We start from the raw sequence: 20,436 nt of genomic DNA, 5'->3' as shown, positions 1-20,436 counted from the left end.
TAGAGACCGCCTGTGGACAGTGAGCCTTTTCCTCTGGAGACTAGCTGTCCTAATGAAGCATCAGTCACAGCTCATCGCCCCAGCAGTTGAATGGAGTGAGGCCCACAGGAGGAAAAATACAGAAACTGAAATCCCATGGGAACTTTCTGTTCAGCAGCTGATTCAAGAACAGCTTGTCTCTACTAAGTGCTACACGTAAGAAATGTAACAGGTCTGAAATCAGCAGCAAAATGACACTTCTCTGTAAACCATACGCTGTGTACACTACGTTAACAGACAATTCAACAACCACATAGAAAGTGATGTCAAACAAAAAACAAAACAGGTCAGCAGTTTCATATCGAGTCCCATCAATACTGTTTAATGCACACATTCGTCTGATGCTTTTTCATGTCATCTATAATGTATAGTTATGCTCAATCACTGTGAATGGATAACCCATTAAGAACACAACGAACACAAGGTGGTTTTCTTAAGCAATCTGCAGCAAATTTTAATTGTGTATAATTCAAAGCAACACATCAGGAATGTTTGAATGCGCTTTCTCCGCCGCACAGGATTTACATACAGTATGTCATAAAGAAATGCCTAAAACAAAACAGGACCTGCGGTGCTAAAACACAGTGTGATGTCACAACCATTTTCATATTCCCTCTCTAGGTAACATGGAAAAATGTGGTTAGCAACTACATAAGTCCTACAGAGGGTAGTCCCAATCCAAAGCATCTGTATGCCCCTCCCCATGGCCCTACTTCAATATAAAATCTGTGACTTCACATCCACATTCAATCTACACCCCAAAAAGACTGACATGGGTTTCTTAATATTACTCATATCCAATCATTCTGTCAAAACTTTTGCATTGTAGGAGGCAGCTACAGTTTTTCTGGGCACTTCCCAAAACTCTAATTGACTGTCTCTTTGATTCCTTGATCCTTCTTCCTTCAGCTCATGTGCTGGAAATCAATCAATGGCTGCCATCTTTAAGGATGTAACAATTCTTCAGGTGGTTTTCACACTGCTGCGGTCCGAAACTTAGTGCTCCAACATCATTGGTTTGGTTTCACATCGTTGGTGAGATTCTAGTGAACCCTGGTGCATTTCATCTTACATCATCACAAATGCACATAGAGGACACAATATGACTTTTTCTTTTATTTATATGTTTTATTTTTATGCTATTGTGTGCCACAATGTTCCCCAGCCACTCAGAGTACAAGTGTATTATGGAAACTAATTATCATCATCAGCCAAAACTCCCTGAACAGGTGTACGAGCTGTGTTCACTATAATAGGAACAATGGCACAGTTCCAGCACAACCAAACTCACACCACCTCCTACAGGTAGTCTCAGGATCTGTACTGCAATGTGTTTCAGGGTTTACATTACAGCTTTCACATTACCAATTCATGCAAGCATGCGCTGATTCAGACTAACCTGCAGTGTGAAAGTCTCCTTAAAATACACTCAGAAGAATCAAAGAGAGAGCAAGGATATACAGATGTTTTCTATGTGTGAGTTCTTTTTGTTTTAGAGCATGATGGTACAAATGCTCCACTCCCAACCCCCCAAACCACCCCCCCCCCCCCAAAAAAAAATCTAACTCCGATAACGAACCACAAATACAAAATTTACATAATAACCTTAATTCATAAATAATACAAAGAAAACATGTGCATGAAAGTCAAGTAATTTCACTTTTAAATGAAGCATCTGGTTCAGTCTAAAACATGATGTACACATGCCATAATGTTTGTAATTAAGGATAATTTAGTGCGAAATCTCTGTATATACTGTTACTGAATAGAACGGAAAAAAGAAACATATCAATAAATGAATTTGCTATAGTTGCTTTAAAGTAACCATTCCGTGAGCAAGAACATCTCATTTATTCTCTATTCCTCCTGTCCTCATTTCCTTCCTTCATTCCTCCACTTTCTCTAAGGGAGGAGCTAAGAAGCGAGGACAGGAAGCATGGAAATGAAGTGAGGAGGCTCAATTAAAGAAATCAGAAAGCACCGCATCTCTTGATTGGGCTCACATCAATAATCAACAGACAGAAAGTGATGTAATTCAGTCCGTTTATATATAAGGTCACCTGAAGAGGGTTTTGAGGTCAGGTTGTGGCTCTGGTACCTTACCAGTGTTGCTTGACTTGATTTGTCCTCTTGTCCTTGCTCTCAGTATCATGGCTATTGGTAAAGTTTTCTTCCACTCCCATGGTTTGGTACTATTTTGAGTCATAAAAGCAACATAGTGGTGGTGGTAATCCTTGCTTTTTACGATTGCAAAGCCATGTTACTTTAATGCAACACATTAGAAAAGGCTGGATTAGGGATGTGGAAAGGGAGGTATGAAAGTGCTAAGACCAGGCGAATTTTAAAACCTTTTAAAACCAAGTGTATTAATATGATTATTGATTATTGACATAGCATATATAGTATCCAAGGTATAGAGTGGATATACAGTACTTCACACTGGATATACAGTACTTAACGTTAATTGTAACTGTAACTGCTAAGGTATAAGTACAGATCACAACTGCATGGAGTATTATACAGAACTCTAAAACTGGCTTTCAAACAGCATAGCCGACATGCCAAGTACGGGAGATCCAAGATTGAGATGACTTGAGGCAAAGTGAAAGGAGGTCATGCCTAAAATGGGCCATAAAGTATAACAGTGGGAGAAATGGATATGGATGAGGGCCACAGGAGGAGAGAGAGTGATAGAAAATGAAATAAAACTTATTGCAAAGTTAACACTCGACTATTTGAAGGTTAGCACACACCCAGTGTGTAAACATTCATATAGTTAACACTAGTTACACCCCAAATGTTGTTAATCATGGTTTAATTCGTAACCTTCATCACTACAACCAGTTGCAGTTAGTTTTGACTTTCGTCATGGTTTTAATGTGAAATGTGCCCTGCGGTTTGTGTGTCTGCTATCTGATAAATACAATACAAGATCCATAAGACTACAGACTCCTTTCATGTAGGGATGCTTTAGGGATATCTCACCATGCGTAATGAGCACGTTTTTAATGTGCTAATTGTGCCTCAGCCCTATAAATAGAAAAAGAGGTTATATTCCAGTAATAGAGTATTAATTAGTTAGAGCTCTTAGTTTTCCAGAGCAGGTCAGTTTTATGTTTTATATACTTTAAAGACTTTTTTGTGCCAACAAAAAGTGTGGTTGTGCGTGTCTGTGGTAAATATGACAAGAATATGTTTAGAATTAGCAAAACTAGCCCATGACTCAAGGAGTCAGTTTAAATTGGGCATAATGTTCAGCTCCAATTAGTCTGCTCTCCATTTCCTCTCTGTCCTAATTCTATACCTTAGTCTCTATTTAGTGGCCCTATGTTGGGATCTAAACTATTAGGAAATAAGGTTTAAATTTGGTGCTATTCATTTGTGATTGTGTGTGGAACTTGAACCTCAAATGAAGCATATGGTTTTATTTATTCCTCATGGAGTTACTAAATGGAGTTACTTAGTCAAGGTCTATTGTATTAAGGTCTCAGTACTGATGGGTTCTAATGGGACTAATTTAATTTGTCTAATTTCCCACCACGGTTGTCTTACTGCCTATTTCCTTCTCAACTCAACAAGCTTTTTGATCAGTTTGGGCACGCTGTTGTGCAAGCAAAGGTGTATCAATAATTCAGGTTGGCATGGAAACAGCATACCATGGGGATGCAGTGAATATCCCTCCAACCCGCCTGTTTCTCTATGGTGTGCCTGCATAGTGCAACCTCAGGGATAGCTATAGCTTTACCTGGAAACACGATACACACATGCTCACTGCTATAAAACCAAAAAAATCTGTGACTGTCTCTAAGTTCCCAAGTCATCAATGCCACAGGGTAGAGCAGGAAAGAAATAAAAAGGAAGTCTAGAAGTGGGAGCTGGAAAAATGCTAATGTGCTCTTTTGAACGAGACATGTGCTCTTTTGAATCATGTGCTTGCTCTGTGGATGGAGAAAATAATTTTGTTTGTCAAATGGCTTTCTTTTCAGTGCAGTGACTTCAGTTGGTCTATACACTGAATTTGGGCACATTTAAGCACAGTGTTTAAGTTTTAGACATACAGGGGGAGCTTCTGTATTCATTTTCTACTGGGGGGGCTTCTGTATATGGCTATTTAGAGATACAGGAATATTTTTTTATTCTGGATCATTCTATGTATTTTGAGGTCAAAATGTGCCATTCACTGTGTAATTGTTATTTATGCATTTAACGTTTTCAGGGAAAGCAAATAGCTGACTGACTACTTTCATGCTAGATTATTAATTCCACTTCCTGTTGATATTTGTTTCCCTTTGCCCAATAATCTCTCCTTAACATGCAGAAGATATCTTGCTGTTTTTCTGCTGACTATGTGCTTTTTTTTAAAAATAAATTTCTACCACCACTTTCTTTCTATGTCTTATTCCTGTTAATATTTGTTTCATTTATTACAGTTGTTGGATTAAAGATCTACTTCTTTTTCTTCTGGAAACGCCTGAACTGGTTTTGAATGGCAAGAGCTGCTTTCTCCGTCTCAGGTGCCTCCAGATCAATATCGATCTCCTCCTCCTGCTCCGGCTTCCCTGCTGTGGCAGGCGCCTTTCCTATAATAAAAATCAGTCAATATGAATGAACGTATAACAAATAAATCGCTGAACAAACAAATAAGGTTTAAATGAACACATGAGGACTCCACCAAATCCTTTCTTAACCAAATAAACATATGGTATAAATGCAGTTTAACATGAACAACCCACCAATTCCACTATGCTCCAATTTTAAACCAAACTAATTTTAGCCCTTTTATTTGTACCGCAAGCTTCATATCTGATACCCTTATGCATTCCGGGCTTTAACTGCCCAGTTTCCTGACTTATTTATTGGTCTTTTTCATAGCAATCTTGATGTACACCTTTAATTTAGGGCTACTGATGTCAAGCCATGTACAAGTTTCTCGATACAAACCACAACATCTAAAACTGTTGACCAGCATGTAGTTGACCATAACATAGTATAAACAAATAGGATGCTTTTTAAAAAATACATTTTCCGTGATATCCTATCATGTAAATTTTATTTTTAGCACATATTGTATATATGGTAAAGCCAGAGCAATTGTCCTCCGAAAATATAGTGTATGAAGCAAATTATATACTCAAAATACATTAATAATATTTTTAATATCTCTTGAATTTAATAGAACAAAACATGCAGTTTAACATGTTTAACGCAAAGCACATAGTTGTATAGATAGAGACACTCTCTGAATGAAAACCTAATATCTTCATCGTTACTTCTGTTTACAAAGTCCTGACACTGAAGACTCAGAGTATTTTTGATGTATTTAAGTAGAAAATCCTGCTATACCAGTCTTTGTGTAAGTTGTAGCTACAGAAATGCTACAGAAATGTCCAGTACAAATGTCCAGTCTGTCCAGTCAGAATCGACCAAGCAACATTACTGTGGGATAAGAGCAGTTAATACACAACAAACTGAAAGGTCAAACAGAGACAGACAAGTAGACAAGCTAGAGCCATAGAGACACACTCACCTTTGGTGTCTGAGGCGGGTGTTTGGCTGCTGTCTGGGTTTCCTGTGGGCGTAGGCTGAAAGAAAAATAAGAGAGAAATCAAAACCGACACACACATCTTCTTCTCTCAGAGGGGTTTCCAAATGACTAGCTTCATGTAAAAATGCTTAAAAAGCTCATAATGAACATCTACATAGAGATCCCTTTGGTAAAACAAGAAGCAATTGACTTTGAAAAGGCAAGATTTTCCCTCCTTGTGAGGGAACTTGAGCGAATTCACTTTACCTTTTAGATCCTGATCGCTACATCGTTCAGTATAAGTGTGTTTGATAGGCGACATAATAATTCTTTGCCCAGTCATTTTGGTGGTAGATGGTTCATAATATCATAACATAGATATCATGAAACAGATTGTTTTCAAAACGGAATCCCTGGTACCGTTCATGAAATGGGTGAGAGTACAGCCTGGATGGTCCATACAGAACCATGTCCATGGAGTGGAGCTGGACCTGATCAAACTCCTCCTATAAGCCTATGACTAACCCAGAAGCAGTACTCTAACGCCGAGGCTGTACAGCATAGCATAGTAAACTTGAAACTTGAAACACATTTGTCTAAGTTGTCTGAATTGTCTCTACCACTCTACCAACGTTTTCCACCCATGCTGAAGGAGCTGGACCACTCTACTTTTCAAATAAGATTTGTTTCATAATTATTGGCAACCCTACAGTCAATTTTTGATGATGGATTAAATCTAAACCTCTGTAATTCATAAGATTAGAGACATTTCTAGAGGATATATTGGACTCCACTCCTCCAAGCAGGATCATTTATATTCGAACCCAGCATCACAGAAAATCCTTTTGCTGTCTACAGCACCTCCTATATGTTGTATATCAACAAACTGTCACAAGCACACATTGTACATCACTCGAATACTCTCTAGGCCACGTGATTTAACCAAACTCACTTCTACTACTACTCTATATGAACAAGATCGACATTTAATAAAAAATATGTTCACATGCCATGAAAAGCACACATGAATTGGGCAACAATCAACATGTTTGAAAAGAGGTAAAATTGTTTATTACATTTCAATATTATTCAAATAGTGTAGTGGTAGCGGTGGGCTGGTTAAATTACACGAGTGCAAATGTGGCATATACAGCATTTTAAGATCGATATGTTGACTGTACATTCGATATGTATTTTATACATAACGAATGACACAAGACAAGCTGCATGTGAACATATTTTTCTCAGAAGTTCAAAAAATCTGTGTTGATTTGATATTTCATTGCCCATTCTAATGAAAGATACCATTAATTGTAGGGATGAATGTATTTTGATCTCAAAACACTGTACAAAACAGTCTTTAGGTTTAAGTCCAACCTCAGTGTCAAACCTCAGCTGGTAATTCAGTCAAATTAAGTTGATATTTCATCAAAAATTATGAAAAAATGTAGATTTATGTATATGATCTTAATGAAAATGAGATATGTAAATGTATAATGTAAAACTATATTGTGGTGTATTTATTTTAGAGTCAATTTGAATTGTCAAAATTCTTCTGTAGGGTATTATTTGATTATTAGAATATTGTTAGAACTCTACTATTTTATTGAAAATAATGTTATTGGAAAGTTATTGGAAATTATAGAGGGTGCTTTGGGAGTTTTAACATCCTAAAAGTAGAGCATGTTCAAATTTTTCAAGTTAGGGTATTTTATTCTACAACTGTCCTACAAATCTGTATCCCGGGTGCTTAGGGCAAGTACCTTTCATGTTGAGTTTTTATTTTATTTAGCTAGGTTCAACAACCAGAAAAAGAAAACATCCTACTCTTTATTATATAGAAAATCTGCATTTGGCATAAAGTTAATGTGCTACTTGACAATATTTAACATTTCAATACATCTTGAACTATAGTATGTGCTTCCAAATCCTGCCACGAACTGAAAGTAACATATGGGCCAAGGGTTGTGGTATTTACATGCAGTTTACAGACTTTTTTGAAGCATGCAGGTATGAAACACTCAAAAAGCAAAATAAAACAAAATAAAGCCAGCACCACAGCTTATAAGTCCAAAACACTAAGCACGTTTTTTATTGAAGACACAAATGCAGTGTAGTATATGATGATATACTAATCCTTCTGTCCTAATCTTGCTTAATGCACTTTAACTAGTTACCATATTGCATTAGCCTTTAGTTAATTATATATCCAGGCAACCGAAACAAGGTAGCATGGTAGCACACTGGAGATTTTTCTTGCCTGGTGGGCTAGATAATGCATTTATGTTTTGTGCACACGTCACTGATGTTAATGGAAGAGCTGCACTGTCTAAAAACAGCTCAGTAAAGGTTCAGCACAATACAGTCCTACAATCCTAGGTAATGATTGCATAGAAAAAGGTAATTACATAAATAATGTGAACAACCAGAATATTTTTATTTGATTCACAGCAAACTAATGGATAACACACAGTCTAATTAGAATGATCAGAACAGGAAAATCAGACAAACACATCATCATTTCCCTTCATTTTCATTAGTATGATAATATGCATAGTTGCATTAATGCGTGATAAATATGCCGTTTAGCTACACTGCAAGCCTGTGCTCTTCCTCACAAATAAAATTACACCCCTTCACACTTCTTAAGCATAAACACGAATACATTAGTAGGGAAGAGGGATGAGAGTTTAGTATATTATATCTGAAGTGGAACGGAACCATGCGGCGGAGAACATCGCCGCTCGGTGTGATGTGATTTAGTTCAATCTTAACACTAAAGTTTGCTGTGGCGCAGTTTATCTTCTTCCCCGGCAGGAGATCTTCTCCCATTACTATTACATTACGGGGTCCCCTGCTAATCCAACTCTACACTGCATTCATTACAACATACCCTATGTGTTAGATGTGTTTGTGTCTTGAGCGCACTCCATAATCGTAAGATCCAGAGAAGAGGTAATAGAGCTTGAAGCATATTGCAAAAGAATGATTCCGTCTCCCTGTAAAGCAGAGCTATTAGACAGAGTAGACCCAAGAGACCAAACTGCTAATCTACCTCATTCTCTCTCTCTCTCTGTCTCTCTCTCTCTCCCTCTCCTCTCTCTCTTTTACACACGTATACACACACAGAGGCACAGATTCATCCAGAACACACACACACACACATGAGCTTAGGGATTCCATAAGAGCCATGATGGCCAGCAAATTCCTGTGTGACAACTGACCTAATTTTTTAATCTCTCTTTTGCTGCCTCGCTATGTTTCAGTGCCTGTCTGGATTTTTTCACTCCACGGACTTTTCCATCTTACCATCTTACTTTCCACTCACCTGTCTCCCTGGCTGTATCTGCTGATGCTTTTCTCTATAAATAATGCATACAGTAAAATGCCACATCACAAAGTGCGTCTTGCAGTCTTTATGTGGCTTTAAGGGTAAGTGCAATCACTGTGCATGTGCAGACATGCTTTTACATCTTGCCGTGGACATATGAATTTCGAAACTCTGGACCTTTGTGACCTTATGTGGATCGGATTTTGGCTGGACAGGGAAAAGTACTCTTACTGCAGCTGTTAGTTGAGAAAATAAAAAACTACTGGTTTACTTGCATGAAGGTTAAAGTTAGATTTGGGTGCATTAATTTGCTGGATTAATCATTATATTAATGAAAGGCCCTCACAAGGTAGGTACAACATATATGTGTGTGTAAACATATGTGTGTGTGTAATCCAACATAACCCCATTCTCATTACATCCATATAATCTGTGGATGAAAGAGCTCATGATCAGGACAATCCCTAAAACATTGAAACATTGAAACATTTAAGTGTGCTTTGCTGTAAAAAAAATAAATAAATAAAAAAAATAAAAGATTATCCATGAAATACTGTCTCTGCAGTGAAAAGGGAGCAGAAGTGAAGGAAAGTGATGAAGAAAAAGATAGAGCGGTCCCTATAACACTGCCATGTCAGAGCGGCATCTTGAGCGATGGTGGCTGTCAAATCAGTCTCTCGCAGACCCCAGTAAAGACTATAAAATGCTGACATGGAAGAACAGACAACTCTGCACTTTCTTCAAAACCCATAGACTCTCTCTCTCTCTCTCTCTCTCTCTCTCTCGTTCCTCTATCTTCCATTCTCTCTGTGCCAACAGCAGAATCGTACCTCTACTTCCTGCTTTTTCCTTCCTTCCCTATATTTTCTGCAAGGAAGCGCAAGTGACGTGCACGGAGCGCCAGGAGAGCGAGAAGAAAACCAGACATCTGTGTTTGGAGAGGGAGAAGGGGCAGAAAGATGAGATGAATAACAGGAGGAAGAGAAGAGTGGAAGCTCCAGGAAGGGAGGGAGAGAGGGAGGGAGAGGGAGGAAAGGAGCAAGGTCATGAATCGAAAGAGAAAGAAGAGTAGGATAAAAAAGAAAAAAAAAAAGAAGCCCACGCAATTAGCGCATTCATACGCTGCCTCAGGCCCATTCTCTTGCTCTCTCGCTCTCTAAAGCTTTTACATCCCATTTTGTTCTCTTTCGCTCTTTTTTAATCTATTCCCTCCCCACCACCCCCACCCCCCCTCCCTCCCTCAAGTTTTCCATGTCTGTGATGGTTTCATTATAACGATCTGTCTTGTTTCATGTTCTGAGTACTGCAGCAGATGAACAGGTGAACAGAGGTGAGGGGAGCAGATGGAAAGAAAAACGAATTGAGTAGGAGAGAAAAAGACCAAGAGAAAAAAAGAGGGGGGGCATGGGTGAATAGAGACAGACAGCAACAAGAGAGAAAGAGAGGGAGAGAGAGAGAGAGAGAGAGAGAGCATTTGTGAGACAGAGAGACAGAGACAGATTGCAGTATTTAAGTGCCTGCCCTGGGGAGCTGCTGTAGGTGATGAGAAGAAGGAGAGATAGATAGATAGATAAATAGATAGATAGATAGATAGATAGATAGATAGAGAGAGAGAGAGAGAGAGAGAGAGAGAGAGAGAGAGAGAGAGAGTGAGAGGTGTTACCCAAGTTAAACTTGCCACTGAAACACACTGTAATTTTCTAACCGTAGTTTATGGTTAGCCACTGCAACACCCCTCTAGGCCACACTTCTTTTTTTCTAGCTTGTGTTCCACTCTCTGCCTTCAGACACTTGCATCTCTCCTGCAACAGATGGAGCTCAGCTTCCTGATCCATTATGCACTGTTCTTCCCTAAACTGTGACATCAGTATCCATTACTTATAGACAAAATTCTTCAGAACAAATTACATACACAAAAGTAGAAAATGTCTTTTTTATCTTGTACCACCACTATGCTTAATATCCATATTGTAAAGAAAATGTAAAGAAAATTCCCACATTAAAATAAATTTTTGTTGGTTCTTGCTTTATTCTCGTTATATCAGAAGTTAGAGGATGTCTGTTGCGCTAATGTCATTGCTAGAGCAGTTACAATGGAGTTTAGTAGGAGATAAAAAATGTCCACAACCTCAGCCATATTATAAAGGTAAAGATAAAGGTCAGGTTTTGCTTTAAGCTCCAAAAGACAACAGAGAAAGGGCTTCTTTTATCACTTAGCATTTCCCAGCAACATTAAATGTCATGTTAATGAGTATCCAGTGTAGAAGTAGTGGAGATACTACTGTAAATTCTCTCAACTCAATGTTTCACGATGAAATGCTGCTGTATGACACAGTAACACTGAATTATAGCAAAAAAGCAATCCATAAGATGACAAGTGCAATGTCATTATTCTCTTAAAGGACAGCGTCTGCACACATTCAGCAAAGTGCAGTCTGGTTATTAATTTTTCGTCCACGTTGGCTAGAAGGAAAAAAGGCTGCCGCTTGTAATTTGCACAAAGTTGGAAGCAGCTCAACTTTTTACTTCTACACCACAATCCCTCATGCATTTTTCTCTACTCCCTACTAGGAATGAATAGAGTAAAAGAGAGAGAATTTTCAGGCGACGATTTTGCATGCAGTGGACACGTAGAAGATTTAGGTGCTGCTGTGCTGCTCTGTTTAGGTAGAAATGCAGTCAGCATAAATTTTCACAGGTGCCACAATCACCAGGTAGTTGAAAGCATTGTGTGTGACAATGGAAACTGTTAACTCAAGTAAAAAAATTTTGCATTCCTTGATGGTCACATGTTAATTATAAAAAATGAAACTGTATGTTCAGGATTGATTTATTGGTATTGCCCAAGAAAACACACATAAGGAAGGATGCATGGATTCCATTATTTCATTCTGATAAAAAATCAGTATCAGAGATTTCTACCAATACTCTGACATCTAGTTAAATAATATACAAACATTTAACCAAACATTAGCAAGCTTCTATTGGCAATTACATTTCAACTGAATTTTATTGGTATAGCGCTTTTAACACTGGACAATTTATATTTAACCCTAATGAGCAAGCCATAGGTGACGGTGGCAAGGAAAAATTAGGATCCTGAGGAACCAGACTCAAATGGGAACCTAATCGTCATCTGGTTGACAGAGTTGACAGCAATTAAACAGTTGACAATTAATAGCAATTAAAGTAAAACATTAAATAAAATACTTCACCTATAACTGTGTATGATATAGCCAGTGACAAGTGCAATTGTGTAATCAGGCAGATTCCTTCTCATTATAACATGAAGTATATTAAAACTCAATTAATGTGACTCAGAGATGCAATGAAAAATTGCTTTAAGACATTTTGTATATTGCATTCATATGTAGTGTCTGCATCATGTCAGTCAACGTAACATCCAAATCCCTGGCCCAAATTCAGTGAGAAGTGAAAGTAACCACTATCAGTAACAAATATTCTTTTTTCATGTCCTGTGTCCTTTCCCCTTCAGTTAAGAGGCTTTTCTATCAGGGGAATTTTATCCATGTTTGGAAATGCTCTGACTTAATTGTAGATTTTGACTGTAACGTGCATTAAATACACCAGAAAATACAGATTTTGTCTGTAACATGCATTAAATACACCAGAAAATATATCAGACCAGGATCAGACACAGTACCAAGAATCAGCAAGCCCTTCTTAAGTTTAGAACAGTGACGGAATGCAACATGGGATCAAAATGAATGTAAGTTGATCGGTAAACAAAAAGATTCTTGTCCTGTAATATTGCATCGAAACGCATCGACTTTCTCCCACATCTAGACATCTTGGACAGCGTCACTTTGCACATGCAGAAAGGGAGAAAATTAATTTAACCAATAATCTGAGCTCATCTTTCACAATCTGCTCCAGACAGTATAGACTAGTGACTCCTATACCACCGCTGGTTTTCACCACATGTTCCGATATCACACGAGAAGATAAAACTATGCTGTGAGAAGACTGGGAAGGCATTAGCAGACACTTTGCTTACTGCTTTCCTGTAGGTTGTACCAAGATTTTTTCATGTCTGTAAATCTGTTAATTTTGTGTCTTCTCGTTACTGAAAATAAGGTGTTCGAATGCATATTGTAAGGCCCAACTCGAACCTAAAAAAAAAAAAAAAAATCTACTATGATGGAAATCTATTGAGTTGATGGAGAACTTGTCTGTGTTATTGATGCAGTGTGTGTCAGTGACTGACCAGTTACAGACATATTAGGTACATGTTAAAAATGATAAAGAAAATCTAATAACTGACAAAAAAGAAAGATCCAATTATGCATTTACTTCACTTTACATTACAATATATTGCATTTACTTACTTGCTTTAAATAATGTGAAAATGGCAAAACTCTGGGTTTATATGAGTCGGTAAGAAATCTGATAACTATAACACAAACAAATCATGTGCAATACATTTGAAAATAATGACAAAACATCCCCAAATAGAAGTATAACCATGAACTGTACAGTAGTTTATAAATATTTAGGTTTATTTAGCTTGGCAAGGTATTAACGTAGGCAGAAAAAAGTATAAAAAACTATTCCAAAGCTATTCCAAAACTTATATTCTGTGCTATGACATATCTCCTTGGAACACAGACACAAGCCATTAGTCATCATTGACAAAAACAAAACACCTGTTGTCACCACCATTAATTAAATTTCTGTTTGAGAAACGATTCAGAGGCTTTAATTAAAAATTAAATATTAATAATATTTACGTTTAATAAAAGCTAATTCTAAGAAATAAAACTGTATTTATATTATTAATATTATAAAACCATATTAGTTACTATTATTTGCATTTATTATTATTATTATTATTATTATTATTATTACACATTATTTTTCTATAGTGCTTATCCTACAGAGGGTTGTGGGGGTCCTGGAGCCTGAAAATGTTGGGCACAAGGTAGTGGATACCCTGGATGTGGTGCTAACCCATAACAGGGCACAATTACACACATACACACGTGCACACACACACACACACACAATTTTGAGACGCCAATCATGCCTCCTGTGCCCTGGTTGTTGTTATGATGATGATGATGATGATGATGATGATTATTATTATTATATCAAAGAAAACTACTATTTCAAAAGAAAAAAAATAATAAAAAGTGCTTAATTCTTTACTGAGTTTATACATAAATTTCACACAAATAAAGAGACTGTTGTTCATTTTCCAGTATGGCAGATGCACACCATCTTAAATACTGAAAATATCAAATAGACTTTGAATTTTCATTTGGTACATGAATATCTACTCAAGGTAAATTGCAAATAAATTCCATAATAATTTTCAGTAGTCACAGTGATCTTGGTGTGGCAGGAATATACCCTGATTGTGACGCCAGTCCATTGCAGGTCAACAGGCATTCAAACATTCACACACTGATTCGGTTTTACACCATTGGAGGAAACCGGAGAACCCAGAGGAAGCCCATGCACACATAGAGAGAACATCCAAATCCATGAACAAACAGTAACCAAGGCTCATGATAGAACCATGGACCCTTGAGCTGTGAGCTGTCACCCATATTTGAATTAGCATTTTTTAATAAGGACTTGAATAAATGTCTCAGAAATGCTCCCATAATTTATTATAGCATACACTTCTCACTGGCAATATGGTTCTTTCACATTAATATTCTGCGTCAAATTAGTGACTTCTCTGCTATGTCATAAACAGTACATTGCCAGGCCAGCCAGTCATTATTTCGAAATAAACCACTTCAGAGCAATGCAACCTCTGATAACCCTGCTGGGTTTTATTTTTCATTTTACCATAGTGCTGTTAAATGCTCCATTACAATGCGTCAGGTGCTGATTAATTTTCCATAACAGCGTCCCTTGGACAGATTTATCACTTTGTAACAGCCAGAAGTCAGGCTGTTTCTGTCACAGGAACATTTTCAGGAGTAAGGATGTTTTCCAGAGTGTATTTTCTGGTTCTCTGTAAAATGACAAGATTTATTTTATGTCTTATTCAAATGTCAGAAATAAAAGATACTGGTGAGGGAAAGACAGTTTATAGCTGCTATAAAGTAAGTGCAGCCATTCTGATTTGTTTCAAGGTTAAAATGTATGACGTTTATGAATATATAAAAATATTGTTGGAATAAAACATTTCCGGGCATGCCGTTATAGGAAAATAACCAACCCTTTCTTGGGTTAGTAATAGTAACAAATGTGGCTCCACCATACCATCCCATCATTGGTTATTTTCCTATAACAGTACACCCGAACATGCTTTATTCCTTATGTAATGTCTGGCTCGTTGAATTCGTAATAATAAAACCATGCTGAATTGCAGTATGACTACAGCTGACTACAGTTGTGGCAAAGGGGGAAAAAATCCTTTAATCCAGTTGATCTATCCACTTTAACAAATCAATGAAGTTTATTTATTTATAATGATTTTAATTTATTTCTATTTCAGAGGAGAGGCTGAAAATACTGGCAAAACAGTCACCAGGTTGCCGATGGCTAAGAATTCACCTTATCCTTGCAAGCTTAAATCCTGTTGTGGCCCCAGAAGTCTGGCTGTCCACAAGAGAGCATAATTGGCTCTTCTCTCTTTCTCTGCTGTCAATCTGAGCAACATTAGCCATTTGTGGGCTTCTGTTAGCTCTCATATAGGCAAGAGGGCAGTAAGCACTGTCCTTCCAGCATATTCAACTGCATTATGACATTACATGAGCACTTCAGCAGAATGCAGAGGCTGGCTTATGTCATTACACTATGTCATTTAATTTGGCATTTATACACATTTGAGCACGCAATAAGGGTTGTGTTGTGTTTTGTTAAATTTTCATGCAATAGTAGTTGTAAAATCATTTACAAATGATAACCCTTCCACTCACCCTAACCTGAACTCTAGGATTTTTCACACAGCTTGCATCAAATTCGCAAGCATAAGGTTGTGTCGGCTATTCATAAGAAAGTCATAAGTTATAAGAAATGAAACAAAGCCTAAACATAACCTTCAACTTAACTTTCCAATTGAATTCAGTAGTGCAAATTGTGCATTAAAAATAAATTTTGAAAGCTGTTGGAGAAAAGGTGGAAAAACTACCTAAACTAAAGACTCCATTGTAGTTACGTAATGTGCACAATAATGTATGTGGGAAAATGTAACATATACCTTAGACAGCTATTTCTGTCCAATCTGATCTAATGAGAAATGTGTATGGATATGAACAAGCAAGAGTGATGTGGCTGTCATCCCTTTGTTTTACATGTTTTTGTAAAAACGTAATTTTAACCATGCACCTAAGCCTAATAACTATTTACATGAACAGAAAAGGACGAAGCGTGACATTAATGTTCTATATGAGCTTCCGGAAGAGATCTGGTGCTGGGATTAAAAAATAACCCAGAAGTTCATACAGATTACAGATTTACCGCAAAGCAGGCTGCCTGATCTCAAAGGAAAGCATAATAACTCACAGGCTGTGACAGGAGCCTACAGCGGTATATGAACTAACAGAGTGCAGTAAAAGAAAAGAAAAAAGAAAAAAGATGGGAAAGCGGAGCTGTGATCTTTTGCTGCACCTCATTTAGATTGTGTAACGAAGTGGATTGGCAGAATTTCTCCGCATTTCACCGCAACACGTTCATGCATATGAAGGATGAGAGATTTTCCCCGCCGCTTTAAACTGCATCTTGAATAATGCGGCGCTGGAGGTGGACAGGCGCAAAGGTCGCAAAGTACTAACCGCTATGCATCTGCAGCTTACATTACATCCATACACTTTTATGCCATTATTGTCAAACATGAGCTGTTTTTTTTAACTACACATGGAATCCTGCTTTGGCTTTCAATGCACATTTACAGTCTCTAAGTCTATGACTCTGTGTCATATCAACAGGATGCGCATGGGGAGTCTGGGAACTCCATTCAAGTAAGCATCTCTAGATGTGGCTCATCTTACTGAGTCATGAGTTGTTGTTTTTTTCTCTCCGATTATTCCCACTCACCTCGCTCATGCTGGAAACTGTGCGGTTGAGTTCTGCAGAGATGACAGTTTTTGGGTTTTTTTTTTTTGGTGTTGTTTTGCTTTTTCTTATTTTCGTCTCCCTCTTCTCCTGCTCTCGCTCTGCCTTGAGTGCGCTGATGGGGGTTTTTTTTCTGAAGCTTAGGAAAAACGAGAAGTGGGGATGCGGGAAAAAATACAGCGCCTAAGTGATTTCGACCAGCCGGTTCAGTCGGTGGTTTTGTGGCGATGCGGTATAAAGCAGTGCGGCTGTGCGCAACGGAACGGCAGAATCCCCCCTCCTCCTCCTCCTCCTCTCTCCCTCCCTCCCTCCCTCCCCTCGCCTACTCACACGCGCACTAACTCACGTTATTGGACCGCGCGCAAAACTGAATTATGACGCGGCGGACACACGTTTATTTTAGCAGAGGAAGTGCGGAGACAGTTATATTCCACCGAGCACTGTAATGGAGCGACATGCACGCGAGGGATTTCCCTTGGAAAAAAAAAAAATAAATCCACTGTGGTGTCACAGTATCCCTAACAAAGGTTTCATTATGATACATTCTAGGTTTACTATGGTATAGTATAGATTTATTGCAATACACTGTAGAATACTGTAGTTTCACTATGACAGAGATGATCTGATTTATGATGCACTATTGCTGTTACATTACTACCTTTACCAGTATATTATGCATTTACTAACACATTGTGCTTTTACTATGACACACTGCACTTTTACCAGTATACTATGCCTTTACTGACACATTATGCCTTTACTATGACACACTGCACTTTTACCAGTATACTATGCCATTACTGACACATTATGCCTTTACTATGACACACTGCACTTTTACCAGTATACTATGCATTTACTGACACATTATGCCTTTACTATGACACACTGCACTTTTACCAGTATACTATGCATTTACTATGACACACTGCACTTTTACCAGTATACTATGCCATTACTAACACATTATGCCTTTACTATGACACACTGCACTTTTACCAGTATACTATGCATTTACTGACACATTATGCCTTTACTATGACACACTGCACTTTTACCAGTATACTATGCATTTACTGACACATTATGCCTTTACTATGACACACTGCACTTTTACCAGTATACTATGCCATTACTGACACATTATGCCTTTACTATGACACACTGCACTTTTACCAGTATACTATGCCATTACTGACACATTATGCCTTTACTATGACACACTGCACTTTTACCAGTATACTATGCCTTTACTATGACACATTATGCCTTTACTATGACAGACTGCACTTTCACCAGTATACTGTGACTACCTTTACTATGACACATTATGCCTTTACTATGACAGACTGCACTTTTACCAGTATACTATGCCTTTACTATGACACATTATGCCTTTACTATGACACACTGCACTTTTATCAGTATACTATGCCTTTACTATGACACATTATGCCTTTACTATGACAGACTGCACTTTCACCAGTATACTGTGACTACCTTTACTATGACACACTATGCTGTCACTGACACACAATACTTTTAGTGTAGTACAGCATCCATTTGAATTGACACTATATGCTTTTACTATGACACCCTATGCCTTTCCTATGACACCCTAAGCTTTTAATAGGACACCTTTTGCTTTTACTGACTTGCTGTGCTTTTTCTATGACGCACTATGCCTTTCCCATGAGACACTATGCGTTTACTGTGACACACCTGGTTTCACTGACATGATTTGTTTCCAGTGAAATGCTATGCTTTTACTATGACACTCTTTGCTTTTACTATGATGCACAGTGCTTTTACTGACAAACTATTTTCTTACTACAACACACTATGCATTTACTAGGATACACTGTGCTCTATAGTATACTATGCCTTTCATATGACACACTATGACTTTTATCACTACTGATATGTCATGACTACATAGCTAAAAAACAACAAAAAAAAAACAACAACCTCTCTGCTGGCCTTGGCTTGGCTAAATAATGACTAAAAGGATTATCCCTAAGTCTAGAAGCATTGTTTTTTTCACACTGAACATCTTGCTGTGTGCAAGATCAGTCAGACAGACTTGTGAGATTGTGCGCCATCTTCTGGACAGTGAGAGCAAGCACATGTGACATCTTTTTTTTTTCCCCAGGAGAAAAGAATACTACCACTTATTTAAGTCCACGTAGTTACACTGAATTTATACCTGTCGGCTTGTTGCCTTTCACCCTAATCTCTATAATCCTACTACACTACTTATAATACACAAGCAGAGAAATGTGTAACATGAGAGTGTGACAGGATACAGATCTCTTCATTTTATTCCGCACTCAGTTACAGTAAACAGAAAGACAGGGCTAAAAATACAAAGGTACATTTTAAAAAAGAACCTAAGAATCTAAGAGAATGTAAGAATAAAAGGAAAAAGAAGAAAGTTCTGTATTAAAATGATCAGTAAAGGCAAGTCTCCTGCTCATATATATGCAACTAAAAGGATGTAAAGGGGATATAAAAAAAACTGTATAAATGTTGTTATTGAAATTGTAATGTCAAATTCAACTGAACATATTAAATATGTCAAAAACAGACTGCCAGATGATGGATTTTTCACTAGTGGTTGTGTTTTAATACTCATCAAGTGTAACACATGCCTGACCTGAATTTTCTTATTAAGTCTTTTATTTCATGCATTTTTTAATTACCTCAACATCAAACAGACTTGCATTAAATAGTGAAACTCATATCCTGAATCCTGGATCACCACCTAGGCATGGGCAAAACAGAAATAAATGCTTTATTATTTGTTTCATACATATATTTATATTATGAGGATTTTATGCTTAAATTTCACCAAGCTCTTTTTAATAATGCTAGGCAAGATTATTTCTTGACAGTATAAGCATGTATGTAGTATGTGAGGTTTGTTGGTGTTTTTGTTTTGTTTTGTTGTTTGGCTTGCTTCTGTAGAAATGAGCAGGCAAACAGTGTAGATATCTGCTTGTCTGGTCTCAGAAGCAGATAAAAGGTGAAATAATTTGAAATGACTCCTTATAAAATAAATTGCATGGACTTGCTGTCTATGAGGATTAATAGCTAGAGACCAGTCAGAGTGCCCATGTGGACCCCTGACTACTACAGAAAGCCCTTCTCTGGGGATGTGAGCAGCAGAACTGGAATATGAAGCAATGGAAGAAGGTAGTTTGGTCCAATTAATCACATTTTCTTTTTCATCATGTGGACGGCAAGATGTAAGTGTGTTGCTTACCTGGGGAAGAGCTGGCACCAGGATGCACTATGGGAAGAAAGGCAGTGTGATGCAAACCTTGGATCCTGGCATTCATGTGGATGTTACTTTACCAACTAAACATTGTATACTGACCAAATATACAGTACTCTTTCGTGGCAACAGGCTTCAGTATTCCCTAATGTCATTGACCTCCGCAAAACACATCAAAAATTGCTCGGGAATGGTTTGAGGAACATGACAGAGTTCAAGTTCAAGAGTTCT

General features: G+C 37.7%; 1 long non-coding RNA gene across 1 annotated transcript; it reads right to left on the bottom strand.

The window, feature by feature from the left end:
• Nucleotides 1-467: 467 nt before the first annotated feature.
• On the bottom strand, nucleotides 468-17,204 carry LOC131349203 (uncharacterized). Its single transcript, XR_009204047.1, has 3 exons — nucleotides 16,911-17,204; nucleotides 5,567-5,621; nucleotides 468-4,619 (listed from the first exon to the last, which is right to left on the bottom strand). It is a non-coding gene; the product is annotated as an uncharacterized LOC131349203 (long non-coding RNA).
• Nucleotides 17,205-20,436: the final 3,232 nt, after the last annotated feature.

The sequence above is a fragment of the Hemibagrus wyckioides genome, linkage group LG29 (assembly GCF_019097595.1).
Source record: "Hemibagrus wyckioides isolate EC202008001 linkage group LG29, SWU_Hwy_1.0, whole genome shotgun sequence".
Lineage (NCBI taxonomy): Eukaryota > Metazoa > Chordata > Actinopteri > Siluriformes > Bagridae > Hemibagrus > Hemibagrus wyckioides.
Note: the sequence above shows the minus strand (reverse complement) of the source record. Positions and strands in the feature narration are given on the sequence as shown.